Genomic DNA, 6,488 nt, shown 5'->3' with positions numbered 1-6,488 from the left:
TAGCAAAAAAAAAAAAATAATAATAATAATAATAATTTGTTCTTCAATAAGAAATAGAATTTTTTTAAAAAGTTATGGCCTCACCTGCAGCATATGGAAGTTCCTGGGCCAGAGACTGAATCTGAGCTGCAGCTGTGAACTATATTGTAGCTGTGAACTCCACTGTAGCCGCAGCCACGTTGGATCCTTTAACCCACTACACCAGGATGGGGATCGAACCCACACCTCCAAAGCAACCCAAGCTACTGCAGTTGGATTCTTAACCCACTGTGCCACAGTGGGAACTCCAGAAATAGAATTCTTCATAGCACATGCCCCAGTGTGGCCTCACTCAATTACTACAGCCATTAAAAACCAACTGTTAACTAAGTTGGCTAAATGTTTTTGTAGCTTTACTGCACACATGAAGCTCTATTCTCTGTCATCTCAGTAGGCACCACGTCTATTGAAGTAACAGATCACATGTGACAGATACTCACACTAAGCTTACCTCACTGAAGAACCTAACTCTATATGTGAGCTTGCTCTAGGTGTACGGGATGATGAACATAAAGCAGATCTAGGTAACGCCCTTTGAGGATGGGAGGGTTTACTTTGTCTTGACTGGTTCTCATTCTAACCAGTGAACTCATTGTTTTTAATGACACTCCTTTTAAAAAAAAAAAATCACTGATGGTAAAGAGAGCCCACCAATTCCGTCAGAGGCGCTGCATCTGCAGATGACTGCGTGGCAGATAAACTGCAGGCTAAAAGGGCAGGTTCTTTTTAGTGATAGAATAAGCAGTTTTTTAAAAACATGCAAGAACTGGGATCTTTACAATGTTCCAAAAGTGCTAAGGCAGTGGAGGAGGGAATTGCATAAGGGTCGTGAGCATCTAAATCTAAACTCGTGATTCCACAGTTGTTTCAGGGAGGCAGGGATCTGCTGTTGTGACAGAAGCTTGCAGAGAAGAGGACTCTTGCACAGAGTCCTTAGGCAGAAATGTGCCTTCAGGTTTTCTCTTCAAGAATAGCTTCTACTTAGTAACAGTCCTTCACTCACCAGTGACAGGGATTACCTGTAATCTGAAGCCAATCGGGCATGAGGCAGTGTATGTAAGCAACCTGCTTATGGACTTTCTAAGCTCCTTGTCTGCTAACATGGGCATGGCTCTCTCCAGATTCCTGATGTTGCTTCTGCCCACATAACTGCAAACACAAGGTGGTTGTGTCCTCTTCCGAGTCACAATTAGCTTGTGAAATTGCAGAATTGTCCCAGTTTATTTCAATCACTCCAGGAGCTAACTTTGGTTCTAGTTTATGCAACAAATATATAACAAACCTGGGCGGTGTCTTCAAATGTCAATACTTGCACATTGGGAAGGGGATCAACCTCGTTTGCAATACTAAGCTGTCTTCTCTAAACTTATATTCCTCATCCTCTCTAGAAGCCAAGGATAGATCAACTCTATCAAAAAATGTTGAATGTGGAATTCCCATCGTGGCGCAGCGGAAACGAATCCAACTAGGAACCATGAAGTTGCAGGTTTGATCCCTGGCCTTGCTCAGTGGGTTAAGGATCTGGTGTTGCTGCAAGCTGCAGTGTAGGTCACAGATGTGGTTCGGATCTGGCGTTGCTGTGGCTGTGGTGTAGGCCGGCAGCTGCGGCTCTGATTAGACCCCTAGCCTGGGAACCTCCATATGCCGTGGATGCAGCCATAAAAAGACAAAACACAACAACAACAACAAAAAATGTTGAGTGTGGGCTCAGTGACACATTTGAGGGGCTAAATCTGAGCCAGCCGGGAAAGGACATTTCTCAAGCATTTAATTCAGAAAGCTGTATTTTTCTTTTATTGGAAAAGAGGAGCTTTGATGGCTCCTTTTTAAGTTTTCATGGGAAGGCACAAGCCCACAGCATCCTGCACCCTCTGTCTCAGAGAGCAACTTCCTGCATTGCTGCCAGAAGGATGTTCACATCATGTGCAGAGCTGAAGCCAAATTGCCTCTCTCTCTTTTGAAGTCCATTTGAGGTCCATTAAACTTTTTATCAGTATCCGAGGACTCCATGTCTTTGTAGACCAGGAATGTTTTTCCTTTACACCTCATGGAGCAGGCCAATAATAGGAATCTCCTTGCAAGTCTCCTTCTGAGATGACTCACAAATTATGATCCATTTCAATGCATGTTTCAACCATCTGAGGAGTTTCAGTAGCACAATTTTGGTTTCTCCTTGAAGAATTCATTGATGCGCTTAATCCCAGTTGTAAGGCAACTTTTCCTCTTATGGGACTGCTCTGCTGCTGGGGAGCTCTCTCTGATATTGTTTTTTTTGTTTTTGTTTTTGTTTTTTTATCTTTTTGCTATTTCTTGGGCTGCTCCCGCGGCATATGGAGGTTCCCAGGCTAGGGGTCCAATCGGAGCTGTAGCCACCAGCCTACGCCAGAGCCACGGCGGGATCTGAGCTGTGTCTGCAACCTACACCACAGCTCACGGCAACGCCAGATCCTTAACCCACTGAGCAAGGGCAGGGACCGAACCCGCAACCTCATGGTTCCTAGTCGGATTCTTTAGCCACTGCGCCACGACGGGAACTCCTGTTTTATTTTTTCTATTTTATTTTATTTCATTTTTCTTTTTAGGGCCGCACCTGTGGCATATGGAATTTCCCAACCTACACTGCAGCTCACAGCAACGCCAGATCCTTAACCCACTGAGTGCAGCCAGGGATCGAATCCAAGTCCTCAAGGATTCTAGTTGAGTTTGTAACCTGCTGAGTCACAATGGGAACTCCTGATTTCTTTTTCTCTTTGACAGACAAACACCTGTTGGCATTCATGCCCCTGTTTTCACTAGGCCTTCCTCCTTTGTGGCTGAAGAGATTTCTGACACCTTTGAAGATATTGTGTATTTCCCCCACTGATTATAAGATGGTGACCAATAGCAGGCAGGGCTTTGGAGAAGCGGTAGCCGTGAAGGAAATATGTTGTTCCTCTGACCACAGATACACAGGTGCCCTTAACCTGCTACACCCACTGGTGTTCATTCCTCCAGAGAACCTGTCTGTCTCTGTGACATCCTGATGCATCTTATAAACGGGGTGTGGGAGTCAGAGCAACTTGTAGGAGCCCCACTTTCCCATTCCGCTATTACCAGGGTGGGGGTGGGGTCCCTTCTCTTCCAGGTGGCACTCATTTATTAACCCTTTACTGTGTGTCAGGCTCTGTTCTAAGCACTTCATGGAAGTTCACATATGGTTCTGCACAACCACCCTATGAGGTAGGGCTGTTATTACTCCAGATTCCCAGATGAGGAAACGGAGGTCCCGGAGGTCCCACTCCCTGGATTCCACCGAGGCCCCTAATGCCACCCTTCTGATGACAGCTCGGTATGGCAAAGGTTCAGAGTAAGTCCAAGAGTGCAAATTTCTGACCTAGTAGAGGGAAAGGTGGTGCCGCCAAAAGGAAAAGAAGCAGGGTTTAAATGGAAGACAATTCATACTTAACTGAGTACATGCGATGGTGCAGGTACTTTATGGGTATTATCATGTATAACTATTACTTCCTCCAATGCCTCTCCTTGAGAGGGGGACACTTTTTTTATCCAGGGTATGACTCTAAGACCAAGGGTTTGCCTAAAGTCACAGCTATTCAACGTCAGTGTCAAAATTCAAACCCAGGTTCGATGCCAAAGATTAGGCCTTTTTTTTTACTTGGTGCTACTTCAATTTGGGGAAAGGTGGCTTTTTGGTGCCTCTGAACTGGAAAACTCAAATCAGTGCACTGGGGGCCTCTGTGTCTCTGCCTCCTCTCCCTGCTCCCTTCTACACACACCCAGACACCCCTGGTTCTTACATTCTTTTGTAACATCCCACAGATGTACAGAGTATCTACTATACATCTGCCACTTCTCTTTTAGGGCCTGGAGGTAGAGCAGTGAACAAAAGTCGCAATCATTCCAAGGAGTGGTAGGACAATCAAAACAAGCAAAAACAAAGGCCTTTCCTCCCGGAAATATCATTCTCATGTGCACCGCCAGGGTGTGTATAAACTCTCAGGGTTTCAAACAAAGGAACGTACTGAAATACTGGGGTCTGGATTGATAATAAATAACTTTAATGACTGGGCAACACATCTTTTCACAAGTCGGATGGTTTCCAATTATTTGCTTTCAGCAAAATTGAATGAGGACCTCCTGGAAGTGTCATCAAAATAAGTTTTGATTATTACTACATGAGGTTTGGCACATTTGGAAAGAGTTTTAAAAAAAACAATGATATTGCTATGCCAAACCCTTTCCCTTCCCATGTATTTTCTTTTAGCCACACCCATGGCTTGCAGAAGTTCCTGTGCCAGGGATCAAACTTGTGCCACAGCAGTGACCAGACCACATCAGTGATGATGCCGGATCCTTAACTACTAGGCTACAAGGGAACTCCCCCACATATTTATGTTATGTGACCAAGTTTTCATAGCCAAAGACATGAATAGAATGACTCAGGACTCATTAAGAAAAATCATCTACCTCTGCAAGGAGATACATTTGCAATAAGATTTCATCTATCACACAGTGATCCTATACTTTACTTTAATTGTGTAATAAAAAAACACTCGTGATAATAGGTAAGAAAGTTTTTAGAGGATTATGATCTCAGGAAATGTTTTTATTTTTATTATTTACTCATTTTTGTCTTCTTAGGGCGCACCTGAAGCATATGGAGGTTCCCAGGCTAGGGGCCGGATCGGAGCTGTAGCTGCTGGCCTACACCACAGCCACAGCAACGTGCGATCTGAGCCGTGTCTGCAAACTACACCACAGCTCATGGCAATTCGGGATCCTTAACCCACTGAGCAAGGCCAGGGATCAAACCCACGTCCTCATGGATACTAGTCAGATTCGTTTTCACTGAGCCATGATGAGAACTACAGGAAATGCTTTTACAAATTAAAATATAATGCACATTTCTGTGGTGAAGTATGATGGAAGGATCAATACAAAACTTTTAAGCCTAAAATTTTATTAGCTGAGGATAAACTTCTGTGAGAGTAAAATGAAATAGAAATACAAGCTCAAAGAGAAAAGGGGGTAATGCAAAATTTCTTATAATTAACAAAGTGATTTTGTCGTTTTACATATAAAAATGGATGCCAGTGGGTAGCAAATTGCTACTGTATTTAAATCCCATGGGATGACATTCAAAACTGTGATTTAACACTTTTAAAGTGTCAATTTCCTTCCCAATTTGTATGCCTTTTATTTAATTTTCTTGCCTAGTGACCCTGGCTAGAACCTCCCATACAGACGGAACATAAGCGGTGAAAGTGAACATCCTTGTCTTGTCCCTGATCTTAGAAAAGAAAGCTTCCAGTCTTTCATCATCAAATATGATACAGCTGTGGGTTTTTCCTCAGCCTTTACCAGGGTAGGGAAATTCCCTTCTACTTCTAGTTCACTGAGTGTTTTGCACAGGGGTAGTCTCAAAAAGGTATTGTAGTGAGTAAGGGAGCAAAATGTTTGAAAGCTCAAATTCAAGTTCCTTAGAGGCTGCGTCCCTGCTATATCCCCAGCATCAAGCATAGTTCGTGAAGCTGGTAGGGGCCCAATAAGCACTTATGGAGCAAACTATCTCCCACCTTCCTCCTTGCATTTTGTTTGTCTGTTTAGGGCCACACCCTCAGCATATGGAGTTCCCAGGCTAGGAGCTGAATCAGAGCTGTAGCTGCCAGCCTACACCACAGCTCACAGCAATGCTGGATCCTTAACCCACTGAGTGAGGCCAGGGATCAAACCTGCATCCTCATGGATGCTAGTCAGATTCGTTTTGGCAGAGCCACGACAGGCACTCCCCCCCTTGCATTTTAAACTCCAGTGATACGACACTCTTTATGCTCCCCCCGCCCCCAGACCATGCTGTATTCTCTGGCTGGAGTTTTCGCCTTCCCTTCTGTTCCCAGCTGACCCCTATTCAATGCTCTCCACAGCTGCCCAGGCGTCATCTCACTCAGGAGATGCCTCTCTCCACCCTCCTTCTCAAATCCTGAGCTGAGGGGGGCCTCTTTTTGTGCACCTCCTGACTAAACTAGACAGGTGATATAGTGGGTGGTTAAGAGTATGAATTTGAGGACCCAGCTGCTCAGATTCAGATTTTGTTTTTGTCATTAAAAAAAATTTTTTTAGGCCCACACGAGTGGCATATGGAAGTTCCCGGGCTAGGGGTCCAATTGGAGTGCAGCTGCCAGCCTACACCACAGCCACGACACCAGATTCTATCCACTGATGGAGGCCAGGGATCAAACCCGGGTCTTCATGGATACTATTCAGGTTTGTTACCACTGAGCCGCAACCGGAACTCCTATCTTTCTCTTTTTTAAAAAAAATTAAAATAATTGATTTACAGTGCTGTGCCAGTTTCTGCTGTGCAGCAAAGTGACTCAGCCATACATACATACACTTTTTTTCTTGCTTTTTAGAGCTATACCTGCCACATGGAATTTCCCAGGCTAAAGGTC

The 6,488-nt window shown here is 44.4% G+C and overlaps 1 pseudogene; it reads right to left on the bottom strand.

Annotated features, from left to right (window-relative positions):
- Positions 1 to 589: 589 nt before the first annotated feature.
- Positions 590 to 4,464, bottom strand: LOC125135712 (suppressor of cytokine signaling 5-like; annotated as a pseudogene).
- Between the last annotated feature and the right edge of the window lie 2,024 nt (positions 4,465 to 6,488).

This window comes from Phacochoerus africanus, chromosome 9 (assembly GCF_016906955.1).
Source record: "Phacochoerus africanus isolate WHEZ1 chromosome 9, ROS_Pafr_v1, whole genome shotgun sequence".
NCBI classification, from domain to species: domain Eukaryota; kingdom Metazoa; phylum Chordata; class Mammalia; order Artiodactyla; family Suidae; genus Phacochoerus; species Phacochoerus africanus.
Note: the sequence above shows the minus strand (reverse complement) of the source record. Positions and strands in the feature narration are given on the sequence as shown.